This window comes from Hibiscus syriacus, unplaced genomic scaffold, assembly GCF_006381635.1.
Source record: "Hibiscus syriacus cultivar Baekdansim isolate YM2019G1 unplaced genomic scaffold, ASM638163v2 tig00110946_pilon, whole genome shotgun sequence".
Classification (NCBI taxonomy): domain Eukaryota; kingdom Viridiplantae; phylum Streptophyta; class Magnoliopsida; order Malvales; family Malvaceae; genus Hibiscus; species Hibiscus syriacus.
The window spans coordinates 1-17,232 of NW_024062927.1; the positions used below are offsets into that span (position 1 = coordinate 1).

General features: G+C 34.4%; 3 pseudogenes; 2 read left to right on the top strand and 1 right to left on the bottom strand.

Moving 5' to 3' along the window:
* The first annotated feature begins 2,496 nt into the window (after positions 1-2,496).
* LOC120148081 lies at positions 2,497-4,415 on the top strand (annotated as a pseudogene).
* A 218-nt stretch (positions 4,416-4,633) lies between these two features.
* LOC120148040 lies at positions 4,634-6,503 on the bottom strand (annotated as a pseudogene).
* A 5,016-nt stretch (positions 6,504-11,519) lies between these two features.
* Positions 11,520-15,493, top strand: LOC120148070 (annotated as a pseudogene).
* Positions 15,494-17,232: the final 1,739 nt, after the last annotated feature.

The window sequence follows — 17,232 nt, forward strand, 5'->3', positions numbered from 1 at the left end:
GACTTTCCTTTCTTGTAGGCCTATCACTACTCGGTGTCACAGGCTCTTTTTTCTCAGCCGAACTCGACTGGGTTTCCTTGAGTTCCTTTCGACCACTACCTTTAGCACTTTTAGTTCCTTCATCTCCGCTGTCTTCTTCCTCTCTTTTCCTTCCTCTTCCTCCACTTCTTTCTCTTCCTCTTTTTCCACTTCTTCCTCTTTCACTTTCTCTTCCTCTTTCTCGTCAACTTCCATTGTTTCCTCAGTTTGCTGAATCATTTTTTACGGAAACCTCCTTACATTCCTCACCGTTTCCCTTCTCTATCTTTTCCTCATCTTTTCCTTTAACCGGTAGCCTCCTCTCCTCCGTTTTCTCGTCTAGGTTTCCTTCGCCATAGAAACCACCAATCACAGCAGAAAAAAAGGAAGAGAAACTTCGGTTTCACCTAAAACCCTAAAATTAAAAGTAAAACCTAATAGATCAAGGAGAGGGAGTAGAAAACGTGCAGAGCAGTGGAACGAAAGAAGGAAAATCAAAGTGTTTGGGTGTATTGAATTTTTTATTGTAGGTTAGAAATTGGGGAAATTGAGATCAAAGATTTTCGTTTTCGTTAAGGCGCGCTATGGAGATGAGAATAAGAGGGAGGAACGAGCGGGAACCAAAATAATTTTAGTGAGAGCGGGATTCCATTATCCTTTTCCCTCTTCATTTGGATTAATATCAATAGAGTAAATTGTACATTTATACTTTTACTATCACTCTTGTTTATTTTGATCATTCAATTATTTTTTTAAACCATAGTTAACATTGAGTTTTGATTTTGTTTTGATCACCCGTCGTTAAATTAACAAAAAATATTGGGTGGTATTTTTTATTTTTTTCAATGACATTATGTTATGGGGCATATCAATGTTACCTTTATTTTTTAACGATGGGAGACCAAATAAACTAAATTAAATGTTAGGTATGATTTTGAAACAAAATAGTTTATTGACTAAAATGGAATACAATTAATAGTTGAGATACTACATGTGTAATTTACCCTATAATAATGTGTTTGTAAATACTTTATAAAGTATTTTTTTTGTATGTCTAAAATTATTGATTATTCAGAATAATTACTTAAAATTATTTTTAGTCAAAATATGTATTTAAATATTTAATTTAAGTATCTAAGTACATAACATATTCTTTAAATTATGTTATTTGTCAATATTTTTATTGGATAAAAAATTGAATATTTTAAGTATATTTTAGTAATAAAGTATTTTAGTACTTATTTTGATAAAATAAATAATTTTAAGCACTTACTTTGACAAAATAACATTATATACTTAGATGACAGATTTAATATATTTTAGATACTTATTTGTAATACAAACCTAAAATAAATATTTAGGATTGTTTGATTTCTTAAAAACGAATTAAATTTCTTAAAAACGAATAGATGTGTTCTTGACATAGAAATGTTTAATATTTAGGATTGTTTGATTTCTTAAAAAAGAATTAAAATTTGATTTTTTTTTGTTTTCTCCTAAAATTAGTCAATGAGGATAAATATGAGTGTTCATTGTCAAACAGTTAATTTTTTTTAAAATAAATACTATATTGTATTTATTCGCATTTATAAAAAAAATTATCCTAAATATTTATTGTTATAGAAATAATTCATTTCATGTCGATAAAAAGTTGAAAAAAAAGTTGAGAGTATATTTTTTATGATAAATTTATCTAATATCTTATCCACATTAATGATATAATATGAGAGACATTATATCTTTTAATTAAATTTATGATTTTGAATCTTGATGTTGTAAATTGAATTTTCTTTTATGAATATCACTGTTATAATGAATCCGCATAATATTTGATTAAGATTAATTGATTAATAAATCAAATATATTGATAATAAAAATAGAATTAAGGCACAAATCTAACGACAGTAGTTATGAGATTATTGTTATTCATTGAGATTTTAAGTTCGAGCATTATTTTCTAAGAGTATATGAGTTATTATTATTAAATGATTTAGAAAGCGTCCGTAAAGCCCATAATTTTCAATCGCTGGCCCAAATGAGAGCCTTGTTCTAATATAAACCCTAGTTGGTCTTCGCATTTCCTCCGTCCTTCATTAGGTTTTCCTCTGCCGCTCTTACTCACAAAAAAAGCTCGGGAGAAGCTTTAGGAGTTGCTGAAAATGGTAAATCTCAAAATCTCATTTCACTTATCATCTCTATTACTATGCATCACCTTCATTCTCTGCTTGTTTTTTGCTTGGTGTTTTTTTTCTCATTCTTCTTCTATTTGAAATGCTTTTTGAGATTTCAATTAATGTTTTATGAAATCTATTTAGCCGATTAACGCTTGAGAGTGAATCCCTGGTTTAGAATTTAGATACTATTTGTAAATTTATATGATAGCTCTTTCTACAATGTACTAAACATGTATTACATTGGAAGAGTTGTATAATTCTTAATTCAGCTAGAAGATCTAATTTTTGTGTTGCTATGTGAGATATGAGTAACTTCGCTGTTAAATTCTCTAGGTGAACTTTATTTAAGTTATATTCGTATATAAATATAATGGTTTGAAGCCTTGTTATGGATCAATGCCCTTATTTATAAGGGTTTATTTTCTATTTTTATTAACCTCGTTTTTAAATGCAGGCTCCGAAGAGAGGTGGAAAGGTGGCAGTTTCCGCCAAGAGAAACAAGTAAATTTTCATTATTTTCTTTACACCTAAACCTCCTAGTAACATGATTGTGGTCTCACCTTCCATTTGTTATTTTGATTTTAAATATTAGGAGAAGGTTGTCAATCCGTTGTTTGAGAAGCGTCCAAAGCAGTTTGGTATTGGAGGGCTCTACCTCCTAAGAAGGACCTGCATCGATTTGTGAAGTGGCCTAAGGTTGTTCGCATTCAAAGGAAGAAGAGGATCCTCAAGCAGCGGTTGAAGGTTCCACCAGCATTGAACCAGTTCACCAAGACACTCGACAAGAACTTAGGTCTGCACTAAAATCTTTGTTTGTTTCCTATTTATGTATTAGTTTTACCATGTCTGATATGAATGAGTTCTGCCATTACAATTTTGTTTCATGTTAACTTTGCATGGATGTTTGTATGGTATGAGTTTGGGGAAATGGATTTGTAATGTAAGAAAGTTATTTTAAATGCATCAGTTCGGACTGTTCTCCTGATAATTTTTTTATTTGAGAAAAGGAATGTCGATTGGAATTGTGGAAATTGGTAAATGTTGGAGAATTCCCACATTGACAACATGGTAAAGGTCACTTTTTGAATTTGTGATAGGTTATTGAAGATGGTGATTGTTGAATTTATAATCTGGTTTTAAGTGTGTGTTTGAACTCAAGATATTAAGTGCATACATACAAAATTGTTTGTTACTGTTTATGTTTATACTTATGCTGCTATGTTTGCTCTTGCATTTTGTTGATTACCTGCACATTTTTTATAGCCTCTTGCATCCATGTTCCCTGCACATTCTTGCTGAGATTATCTTTTCTGTTTATAATGGTTGGGATGATGTTTAATCATTAAAACCTGGTTATCTGGTGTCCTGTTACAGCAACAAATTTGTTCAAGTTACTCCTCAAGTACAGGCCGGAGGACAAGGCAGCCAAGAAGGAACGTCTCCTGAAAAAGGCCCAGGCCGAGGCTGAAGGCAAAGCACCTGAGTCTAAGAAACCAATTGTTGTGAAATATGGTCTTAACCATGTTACATACCTTATTGAGCAGGTTGCCCTTTAATTTCTTTGTATTTCATCGGTTTAGCAAGTGCGGTACTGTACTTTTATCATTTTGAAGCACTTCAAAATAATATTTCTTTCATAATATCCTCTGCAGAATAAGGCACAATTGGTCGTTATTGCTCATGATGTGGATCCCATAGAGTTGGTAGTGTGGCTCCCGGCTTTGTGCAGAAAATGGAAGTCCCTTACTGCATTGTTAAGGGAAAAGCACGTTTGGGATCGGTTAATTTCTACCACATTTCCTAACTTTGCTGCCAAATTACAGAGTTAATGAGAACGTACTTATTTGTGATTGTCTAATACTGCAGATTGTACACAAGAAAACTGCTTCCGTCTTGTGCTTGACCACTGTTAAGAATGAGGATAAGATGGAATTCAGCAAAATCCTCGAGGCAATCAAGGTAAGAACATGCCTGCAATATATTTGAAGTAATTTATGTTGAAGTTATACATTGTTTTATCCACTTCTGCATTATATTGCAGGCCAACTTCAACGATAAGTACGACGAGAATAGAAAGAAGTGGGGAGGTGGAATCATGGGCTCCAAGTCACAAGCCCGAACCAAAGCCAAGGAGAGGCTTCTTGCAAAGGAAGCTGCACAGAGGATGACTTAAGAGGAACGACACACCTTTAGTCATGGTTATGTTTTGATTAAATAGTCTTTTGTAGTAAGTTACAATCAAATTTCGACTTGTTCTACTTTTCCCTTATCAACATTGATATATTTTTGTGGTTGAACTTTCTAGTGCCTAGAATCTGCTGTTTGCGGTGCAGTTGTGTTTTTCTAATGAACACTATCAATCGATGTTTTGTTTTGCATGTTAGCCAAATTCTTCTGGTTTTGGACTGATTAGTTCGAACTTCCATTAAATTATGTACAAATTACATATACAAGACTTGAGCTATATGGGGAAAGATAGATTTTTCCCTAGGGAACAAAGATTTTGAACAAGATTTGATGAGTTTGAAGCTTTGGAAACTTGGTCTTTTAAACAGGTTCCAAACAGGTAGCTTCTGGTTGTCTCTTTGGGACACAAAAGGAATTCCCTTTAACAATGAGACAGCCTTGTCCTATCTCATTTTGGATCAAATCCACAGTTTTGGGGTCAACACTGTTCCCTCCCACATCAGTCACAAAGAAACTGTGTTTTGCTTTCCCACCATTGCTGCTACATATTTCTGCTCTTTTGATGCACAATCCATTCTCACGAATATTCGTGTTATGTCTGAAAGAAGCCCCGATCGATCATCTGTAATCACTTCCAATTCTAGACCCTGTGGGACAACAAATCACGATTCATTCAATGAAGTTTTCTGGGTTAAATTATGATTTCGTCATCGAACATAGTACAAGGACTGAAACCATAATTGACCGAAGTTGCTGAAACCAGGTTTTGAATGTAACCTCTGTGGTTCGCCTTTCAATGGCTGCTTCAAGACACTCCATAACTCTTTGTTTTTCAGCCTCTGAGTTTACAGGGAATCCATCACATGTCTGATATAATATTCCTACAAAAAATAAATAAATGAAAACCCAACTTTAATTTAGCGAAAATATTTGGAATCCTGAATGTGATTTTCAAACCTGATAAGCTTCCATTCTGTGACAACTGTTCCATGGAACACAACATATTCCATGTCTGTTAAACAGCAAACAGTGTCGAACAACAGCTTCGGTCTATCCAAGCACCTTATCATCACGACGTGTAATCCCTGTCGCTGCAATGCATCACAGAAACATGGGGTCGCTCTGAGGTTTTAAATTTGATATCGTTTGGCCTCTCGAAATCTCTATCTGCAAACAGAATTTGGTGCAACCTTCGCCCTCTATGAGTTCCCTGAAGTTGAAACCGACATTCGTGCTGTTGGTATCTTAGCATCAATGTCCCCTTTCATCACATTGAAGAGTAACTCCTTGATCATCGAAACCCTCTTCGGGTCTTCGATCACGTGCCGTGTAAAGTGGTCAACGACATGGATAACAGCGGCGGCTCGACCGTTGTGAGTCCACATCTCAGCGTTCACCACATCACACTCATATCTGCTAAAACTGCAGATAACTCGGATAGAAACCGGGCTATCACTTCCGGTTAGTTCTATTAATGTATGATCTTCGGAAGAAGTTGAATCAACTGAGCTCCTCATCGTATTCAACAAATGCACTTTGGTTTCAAGAGTCTGCAGAATTCAACAAAATCGATATCGAATATTGTCCGGATTCGAATTATAACCACACTGTCGACCTAAAGGATTGCTTACTCTCTCTATATAAACGAGGGCACCTTCATCTGTAATTTGTTTCCATGATCATCTGTCACATAAAACACTGGAGAAACAACAACAAAGTTTGATAAAACATCGGAATCCATTAGATGAAACAGATGTTCGTCGGAGCATACCATCCATGAACCATCCGGCATCGGACGAGACGTATGCTTTGGTTACATTGAGATTCATGTCTGAAAGAAGCTGGACCAATTCCAGGAGAATCCCATGCTTGTATACACTGTCAACCTAAGGAAACAACACAAAAACCATCAACTTTGTCATTTATAGCAGAAGAAGCAGGGATGAACATACCTGTATGAAGGTAGCATTCTCACAGGCGCCATTGTCAACAACAACTCTGCAGAAATGGAAGACAACCCATTGAAGGCAAATCAAAATCGAGATGAAATCTGTGAAAAAAACAAAAGGGGTAATACCTTGGAGGGTTAATTCTCCTGATAAGCTTTGCAAATTCATCCTCCATTGTGTTCTCTGTAAACAAAGTGAAACCAGGAAGAACCAAATTTAATTACATTGTTGTCTATTGCGTGTATGAGATAAAACGGAGGGAAGTTTCCGGGAGGACATGGCGTGTTGACGTGTCGGATTTCAATTGGTCGAGGCAAACTTGAGATCAACTAAAAAGGCCTTTATTCTTTGGGTGAAATTCAATTCATTCATCACCACCTCTATTGAATTTATAGTCCGTACAGCACGCAATGCACGTGACTGTGTGAGAATTACGTCGCCCATTCACCGTAATGTCACGTGCCATGTGCTGCCGTCGCCGGACATTATCTCCGACAGTAAATAATACTAATCGATAGTACAAATATTAAGGAAATAAAATAATTACTACTCCGTGAAGAACATAATTACTGCCCCCATATCACCCCCATCCTTGAAAAAAACAAGAAATATATCCTCAATCTGGTTTCCCTTTTTGTACTTTTCCAGGAAAAAGTGTTCAAACTTCCTCGAGAAAGGAATTTCGCTTTTTTGTAAAGATGTTTACATGGAACTTATCTACATATCACGCATAAGATGACAAAATAACAGTATTAAGAACACCAAACTCAATTTCTTTTTTCTTTCATAAGTATGGTTAAAGAGAGTCGTATAACTCATAAATAAATTTATTTGTGAACATAAATGAATCGAATATAACTTTAATCAAATTTATTTACTCTAAAAGTGGTGGAAAGTCCAGTGCAGTGGACCACTACGAGGCATCGAATCCATGCTACCAATTCGGGAGCAACATCGAAGCTATTCTCTTCATTACACGACACAAGCTACAAGTTTAGCAAACTTCCAATCATACTCGAACAGAAAATAAATACGGACGAATCTGACTGCTACGGCAAACGAATCACAACAGGGATTAAGCTACTGAAAGACCGATAAAACACAAATCAGAGTGAAGTATCGTGAGATTACTATCTACGATCGCAGGTTGCGTATCCAAATTAAATTCGAGGATCCAAACCAGGGAATATCGGTGAGATAACAAATGAACATCATCTTGATCAGTCGTGACGACGTCAAATTAAATCCTGAGAAAAATAAACAACAAACGATCGAAAAAGAAAATAAAAAATATGTCAAAAGGCAGAGAAAAAAACGTGCTATAAAAGCGGAGAAAATCGTGCTATAAAGGTATATTATTAGAAACAAAAGAAATAAAGAAGTGAGATAAAAAAAATATAGGCGACAACAATCACACCAAGATTAGTATAATCACTTGCTAAAAATGAGAAAAAAACCAAAAACAAGAGAAGAGAGAGAAAAAGAGGAAGCAAGAATTAGAGTTTTCTACGTATGATCGTGATTTCTATAATAACAACGTTATATATGTTATGATAACACAAAAAAGCGCAACTATAATCGCAATTTAAATCCTTACCTAAACCATAAATCATCGCAGTTGAGACCAAAATAAATGAATTCACCCACCGACCCTGTTGTCCATCACTTATAAATTACAAAAACAATAGCTAATCGCATGTCCCATAATCTATTTCTTCCTTCATAATTTTATAATTCGTCGTCTCTTGATATAAAATATAATGTCCGAGATACCATTATTCGTTGTGTTTAGTATTATTATTGTTATTTAAATAGTTTAAGGATTATATAATATTAGTTTTTAACCGTTGAAATCGTTTTATTCGGTTATGTTTAGCTTTAACATGCATCGTCACTGGCTGCTTTTAGAATTGATTATTATTCTACTGTCACAGTATTCTCAGACAACTTTTGACAGAATTCACAATCTTTCATCTTTTTCGTTTAAGGAGACCGTAGCTAAGGAGATACAACAAAGGATTGGTTGCACTTCAGTCTCCAAACCTACACAATTGGGAATCTTTTTGCGGTGTAATATTAGTGACGAATTATGACAAAACAATTTGAGCTTAAAAATAAAAATAATATAGTATCAATATTCGTTGATATAGTAAAATAAGATTAGAGTTCGAATCCCAGTTTTAAGAATGAAATAAATTAGGTTGTGAATGTCGTTTATAATAGGTTTTTCAACTAAATCTGAACTAGTTAGACAAGAGATTTATGACGTTGTGAATTGAATAAATTGAATTGATAAAGTCGATTTATAATAATATTTTAGAGTACCAAATCCGGATTACTCAGACAATACAAAATAAACTATAAACATTATGCAGACTATATATCACGCACATAAACTACAGTCCTATGAACATTTATTTATTTGTTTCCTTTCAGATTACATTCAGTTGAGGGATAAACGAAAGCATTAATTTAAGCAAAGACATCAACCAAGGCAGATGCAGAATTTCCCTTGAGGCCCTGAAGCACAAGTTGCACTCAGGAATTTCCCCTGCAAGCTTTCTTACACTCAGCAATGCATTGAGGGAGAGTGCACGGGTTGAGCTCGATCCCGAATGCGCCCTCCGCGAGGTTCGAACCCGAAACAACATCGTCACCACCATCAACATTAACCCTAGCTTCACTCCTTTAGCCTCCATTGGAATACCTTCAAGTTCAAGCCCCTTTGCTACCTGATATGGAAAAAAAACAGCACATCTCATATGCATTTATAGGCCGAAATGAGAATAACAGTTTCTTAATGATTCCCCCACTAACAATGGAGGGGCCGGGGTTGTGTTTTAAAGGTCAATCGTTTGAAGGTCCTCGTACACTGCATTCTTTGTGGATTTAGTATATATACTATAATTCGGTCATTTTTAATCCCTTTACTTTTCAATCGGTTTTGAGGTTAAGATATGTGTTGATGGAAATATTAGTTGTGAAGATGGGAACGGTTTCCTGTTGATTTGTACAGAAAAACCACAATGGGCTTCTAATGAAATATGAAGAGATGATGCTTAATTCGTTGAGAGATTAGAGGGAGAGTTCGAGATACCTATGTTTGGATGGGGATTGTGAGATTATCGGCGGGAAAGTTTTTTTCCAGAATGATACCTATGTTTGGATTGCAAAGATTCCCAATAAGGAGTAATAAGTCATTTCCAACAGTGACATTTTTGGGCTTATTATCGGGAATGTCATTCTCCCCAATCCCTTAGGTATATTTTTTTTCCCATGAATTTGGACTAAAATGCCTTAAAACAATTTTTCCCAAATTTCCTTCTCCCAATTGAATAAATTACGAATAATTAAATTATCCTTAAATTATTTTAGATTTACAAAAAAGTCACAATTAGAATTTATATGGTTCAGGGTTAATAAATAAAACCTTTCATTAAACTTTATCTTTAAATTTTGTAAAATATATACTTTTTGAATTTAAAAATTTAATAAATATTAAATAATAAAAATATATTTCTATGATCTTTTATACAAATATTTTCTTTTGAATATTAGAATTCCTTGTTTAAAAACAAATATATAACAAGAATTTGGTAAAATACATTACTATAATCTTATTCTTTAACATTATAATCTTACATTATGCACAACAAAAAAACAATGCAACATTCTCAGTATGGTTAGGTAATATTACATTCCGGTAATTATATTCCCGGAGGTAATGCTACATTCCATGAACCAAACACACCCTTAATACTAGTGTTAGACCTAAGGTCATGATGTTATTTACAGGGACGAAGCCATGCCTTGTCTCGGGGGCCTGACCCCTCCCCCTTTTTTATTAAAAATATATTGGTAAATTTTAAATTTATTCTTTTTTAGTTTATTTTGAATTTCAATTTTCTATGGTTACTTGTACTTCGCTCACCTAATTTTTTTATGATTAGTTATTCTTTGCCCCCTTAAATTGAAATATTGGCTTCGTCCTAGTTATTCATAGGTCAATAGAGTTTGTAGATATTGTTTTCAGATAATTTGATTGCAGATCAACTAGTAGTCATGTCACTATTTGTAGTCGGCAAGGATAAAACTTCAAAGGCTTCAATCAACATAAGAGTTCATTTGAAGGTTTCAATTGACAAATGATTAACCACGAAAGTACAACTTACAGAAAGAAAAATCCAAAAGAAACATAACAATATGATGACATCAGATGCACAACTTAACCCAGATTAGATCTACAAAAGATACATAGTACGAGGGTGTTGTATAAAATTTTGCTCATCTTTGAACCAATAAAGTTGCAGAAAAGAGCACAAGATTAGATAGGGAAGGCATTAAATGTATGAGCCAACCCCATTAAGGTATCATAGTATTGTGTGCTCTACTTTTGCATCCACCAAAGAAACAATGGGGGCATCATTTGCCACTTTTTCTGAGGATGAACCAATCGAAGCTCAACGTTGGTGTGATGCTATGCCCACGTGTTGCCTTTGTACTTTGCAGATCCAATTGCCAATCTGGGACGAGCACACAGGCCAATCATGCCAGCCCAATTTCTAAAATTGTTTTGTGCCATTGCTTATCTGGGAAACCAAAGGTTCTTTGATGGTGTTCATCCCTCCCTGCTACTGGTCCTGCAAGATTAACCACTCTTTTCTTGACATGAGGTCTTATAGCATTTTGTATTATATTAGTTTAGGGTCAACATTGCTTCTGAACTTGATTGGGTATCCAGAAAGATTAATCATGGTTTAAAAAAATATGCTTGTAAAAAGCTTTAATTCATTTGGATAACTGCAAGTGTATTATACTGTTAGATATTAGTGTTCTATTTCCTCGTCAAATTGTATTTTTACTGTTATTTTTCTGCATGAGAGATCCTAGGCTTTCATAATAATATTTCATTAGAATCGAATATGTAGATGATATAATATTTAGATCGATTTATATAAATAAAAAAGAATATTATTTTTCTTAAGACTCTGTATTCTAACAGTTACATAGATACACGCTATCAATTAATTAATTTTTAAATAAATATTAATTCGCATAATAATATTAAGAAAAAAAAGTTTGATCCGACTTTACCCATATTATATATATTGTTGGTAATCTAATTCGGGTCTCAATTTAAGGTATTTTCCCGCCCGCCTCCCAATAAAATCCCTCAAAAAGGCTCTGTGCGGTTTTACAGTGGCGGGAAAATCTAAAATCCTCAGACATTTCAACGTCTATGGCCAGAAGACGCCTAAGGCTGCACTGCTCATCCGACGAAGAAGATGCAGAAAGCCAACAACAACCCCAATACGAACCTCCACAAGGAAGCTCCGCCGTCCGTAACCAACCCGTGACACTATCTCCTCCTGACCCTAACCCCGCCGAGCCACTCGCGATCTCCGACGACGATTTCGTCGATGCCGGTGAAAGCTTTACTCCTTCTCCGGTGGAGGAAACGTCTGCACCGCTTACATCAGTGGAGAGCTATGGCTCTCCGATTGCTGACTTTCTTTTAGGGATGGGACTCAAATTGAGGAGAGAGTGGCTGGATTCCTGCGTTCAAGGATTAGAGAGCTCGGTCCCTAGGTTTTTGAATCTCGATATTCTGAAAAGGCGAAGCTTTGCTTTCAACAATTCTTGCTTTCTGATATGAATTACTCCGGCGGCGGTATTCTTCCTGAAAATGTTGATTCTATGCATCTTGTTGATCTCAAAGGACCCTTTGTTTTGCAGGTTCGGTTGTTTTACTATTCAAAATTATTCATGAAATTGATGTGTTGATGTTTCAAATGTTTGTTCATGTTGAATTCTTATGTATCTAGGTTGATGAGATAGTAAATATCAGTTGTCCGCTCAAGGGAAGGTATCAGGATACACCTGGACTCAAGAGGTGCCTTAAATTATCCATGACAGATGGTGTTCAACGCGTGTTCGGCATGGAATACAGGCCTATCAAAGATCTTCAAGTTTTGACTCCTGCTGGATTGAAGGTTCTTCTCTAGTGCTATCATTGATTTTTAGATGGCATTGCTATTAGGAATTACTACTTTTAGTATTGATGATTTAATTATTCAACTTAAAATCAAATGCTAATAGGTGGAGGGGCTTAACTTTAATATAAAATCACATGACATCTAATACCTAAGAGATGTTAGATAACGCCACTTGACTAGATAAATCAATGTGCATATAGTTCTTGTTCATATTATGCTTAAATTGAGTGCATTTCATAAGGGCAGCCCGTGGTAGCATGAATTTGAATCAATGGCGTATTGACAGCTTTTGGCCTATTAGTATCTGTATTTTTTACTGATCAATTTGGTCTTATGTGGATTTTTGTAATATCTCTTCTTATTGATTTATAGGGTGATGGTAGAACACCTAGATTAGCCTCCTTTTTTCTTTTTTTTTGCTAGGTTTGACACATGCACATTTATTCATGTCAACCAAAAGTTTAAAACCTTTAGTTCTATAAGTTGCCAAAGCTTTGATGTAGTCTGGTTATATTTTTTTCTGTAGGTAGTTATCTGTAATGTGCATATACGACGTGGGCTTCTTATGCTGGTTCCTGAAAGTTTAGAAATTCTAGGGGGAGTGGTTGAGGACCTAGAAGCTGCACGACAGCGCCTTGTTGCTGAAGTAAACAAGCCACCTAGGGGTAAAAGGTATTATTAAATTTCCAAGGACGTATCTACTATTTCTTCTCGCATACATTACCAAATCCAATATCAGCTGGCCCCCCAAAAAAAAATTATCATTTTTACATCATTGTAGTTTTACTTTTGTTTTCATGTTATCAATAGCTAAAATCAAATGACGTGGCCTTTAAAGGCTGTACAATTAGGGGGGTTGAGTCTCTAGTTCAGAATTGTGGTTGCAGCTTCCTAGAGGGATAAATTGTGTTGATTGTAATACTGGTGATGCCTTGTGTAATTTCAATGTTCATATGAATGAAAAAATAGAATAAAACCAGAATGTCCTTAAGGAGAGGAAATGATATATGGTTTAGTTTTATTATTATCAGGACATTCTGATCAGAGTTGTTCCATTGTCATCCTTGTTGAGTGATTGCTGTTAAACCGTTTTGGAACTTGGAGTGATCTTACAGATTATGACTCGTTTAATGAGCCTAAAAAATTCACTTGAATCAAGAATCTTTCATTGTTGTTAATTTTTCTCTTTCTCTCTATTTATGCAGAACAAAGACAGGACTGATTCTTCCTTTAGCAACTAGAGCAACTCTTGCTGCATTGCCACTGAATGGTGTTAATTCTGTTGAGCCAACTAACACTTTAATATCTCAAAACTTGGCTCCTTTTTGGACAGATGAAAGAGGTTGTTTATTCTTTGTTTTTGAAATCAAATAACAGTGGTTAACTTTCCAAAGAAAAAAGTGTGCATAAAAAGGATAAGAATGATTGCATGCTGTATATGTTTGTTATAAATGTAATTTTCAAGGGAGATGTTGATTAATGCCTTTTTAGGTATATTGATAGTGATATTAGGATGTCCTGCAGAACAGAAAATGAGATGGAAAATAGTGAGATAAAAAGGAGGATGTTCCCCCTTAGATTGCTTTCTTTTTGCCTGCTCTTAGAGTTTAGACAGGCCATTAGTGCTTCACTTGAGTTTCAGAATTGGAGGTTGACATTTCTTGTTCAAGAAATGAGAGAATTCTTCTGCTTGGGCTTTCTTAAATACTTCTAGCCGATGATACATTGAAAATTTTCCCTCTATTCTTTCATCATTTATCTTCAATTATGTGCTACGCTTCTTGAATTAGTGTTAAAGAAATTTGATGGCATTTGAAATTTTGTATGGCTACTTAGCAAATTGAGAGCATATAAATTGATTGCATCTCCATCCCTTCTTTTGCCTATATCCATGCATTGCAGGTGCTACTTTGGTTTCATCTAGCACTGTTACTGAAAGAACTGTAGAGGATCCCACTGCTCGTACGGGTGGGGCGAATGCTGCGCCTAATTCATCATCAGATGTTGCTTTGGATGTTGAAAGGATGCATATTGATAGTGTTTCCAATAGCAGGGAAAATACTATGTCAAATTCAAACTTGAATACCGCACCAGATAACGAGCACATCCGTGTGGTTGAACATCCTCTCATACTGTTGGGAGACCGAGAAGTCCCCTTTACCTACTTAGCTAGTTTGTCAGCCAAGTGGGCTGCTATTAAAGATAAAGCTACGTATGTACAGGGAAAAATTAAGGTATCTGTAGTTACCTACTGAACATTCGTCTAGCATTTTTAAAATGGATAATACAAGATTAGTTGAAAATTCCTTCCATCATATTTTTTTTTCTTTTTTAACTTTTGAAGTTTTTCTCAGTTTTATGAAAATTCTTTTGTAGTGCTTCTTGACTGGTGTCAAGGGATTCCAGTATAAGCAAAGGACAATTTACGAGCTTCTATGTTATGTTGACGATGGTAGCCTCATCTCCGAGATCCTCATTGATCACAATGTATGTTCATGTGAAAGCCTCGTCTCTTTCTATCAATATTGGCTTGCTAATTTGCATTTGTCCTCACTATTATCTCTCTAAACTTATTACTTTAAGGCTTATGTCATTGTACCGACAATGCAATGAGCTTATTGCATCTGTTTATATTTCTGAATTCCAGGTTGTGCAGAAAGGAATAGGCCGTTCTCCGCAAGAGGTCACTGCAGCTCTTTTCTTCAGACAAACAAATAGTTAGTGGTATGAAGGAGACTATGAGGCAGTTTCAGGCATTTTTAGCACATTTTGAGGTCAAGCATGTCAAACTTCAACTATTTATCAACTATGCATTTTGAATTGTCCTCGTCGGAAAGAGTTCGATGCGCTTTTGTTTTGTGCTAGACGGTGGAAGGCATGACACACTGTAAAAGCTGAAATGGTGTTAAATATTATGGTTTTGTAATCTTGATGGTCGGTTTATTTAATTGCAAAAGTGTCTTCTGCAGGGTTTGATGCTCGTAGAGATAAACAGAACAACTCCTCTCCCAATTGCCAAGGAGATGACCCAGGGCTGTCCTGCATCTGATGCAAGATTGCTTCTTAGAAGATTGACGCCTTCTTCGTGCCGAACTCCGGAGCACCGGCCGTCGGATCCCATCGAGATATCCCATTAATTGGCTTCATGATATGAGTACGTCAGTTTATGTCCTAGAATACAAAATTCACAGATGTTAACTACTGTGTTATTAAATTATGGTACTTGGATTATTCTAGTGTAAATGTTGACATATTATAAAAACTTTTCATATATTTAGAAGATCATATCACTACACCTAACGTGTTTAGAAGTATTATTTTAAAGATTCAATTCAGTTATTGTGAAATATAAAGATTAATTTAAGATTTGTCTCGTGATTTAAACAGTTTTAATGGTAAAATACATTAGAGGTCACTAAACTATTTTCTAATGATTATCTTGGTCATTGAACTTTTAAAACTTATAAAATAATCATTAAACGATTACAAAATAATCATCGCGACTTTAAATTCTATTAAAGAGAATGAAAGACACGTTAACTGAATTATTTATTTATTAAATTAACTATAACTAATAAGATGGTGATACATATTAGAATATGTTTTTGGGAGAAGTTGAACCCATAAAACAGAAGAGAATGTTTAGGCACCTGACCACTATACCAAACTATTAGCTTGATTATTTTAGAGAATATATAACTAATATATAATATATTAATGAATATGAAAAAAATGAGCTATGTTTTCTTTTTCTTTCTTCTCTCCTAATTTTGTCATTTCTTTTTTCATTTTATTGCAGTTTTCTTTTGAGAAATCTCGTGTTGTGTTGATGTAGGTGCAAATTCATAGTATTGATTTAAATGAGGTCCAAGAAATTTTAATAAAAAAAATCAATAGTGTATTTCAGTGTATAACATTAATAATATATCTCAGTATATGATGTTTGCTGTAGACTCGTCTTTTATTAATAATCGTAAGTCTCTTTCTTATCGGAAATTACATTATTATTATTATTATTATAAAGATAATAGAATGAGATGGAAATAATTAAGTGGAATCACAGGGCCAACTGCAAACATTCAGAACCCAGACATTGACCAGTGTATGTGGGGTTCTTGTCTCAGCACTTGTTTTGACAATCTTGAAAGATGCAATTGGTCGGATATAATGTCAGCTGACAGCCTGACACGCTTCAACTTCAGCTACCTTTGTCACAACTGCAATATATATATATATATATATATATATATATATATTAATGAATCTATCTATTGATTAAAAAGAGTGTTGTTTTCCTTTAAAGTCTTGGATTTAAGTAGTTATGTTTGTAGGATATGTGTGTTTTGTTAATAATTAATAAAGATTCTAAACAAATATTTCCTTATAATCACCACATACTATTAAAAAATTATTAATATATATATATATAGTAGGAGAGATGATTTCAGTAGAGAAAACAAACCAGTGAAGAAGAGAGCAATGGTGAAAAAGTGGGAGAAGGAAAATTTGGCCTTCTTTCAATCACAAATTATCTTGCACTTTGGTTTGTGTTTGTGAGTTAGCCTTTGGAGGTCTTTTATATATGAAAATATTACATAAATGGAATTAATAAACCTACTAAAATTGATGGATTTACTACCTTAAATATATATAATTGGGTTTTGGTCTGATCGGGTCGAGTTTTTTAAATGTGATGTTCGGGTCGGATTTAGGGTGAAAAATACACGACCCGACCCGACCCGGAAAAATATAATTTTACCTTATATATTTTTAGAATAATTACAATAATACTCCCTTTATATATTTTTTTTTTCAATTAAATCACTATTTTTATTGAATAAAAATAATAATATTTATTATTATTTCAGATCGGATCAGGTTGAGTTTTTCAGTTATATATCGGGTCGG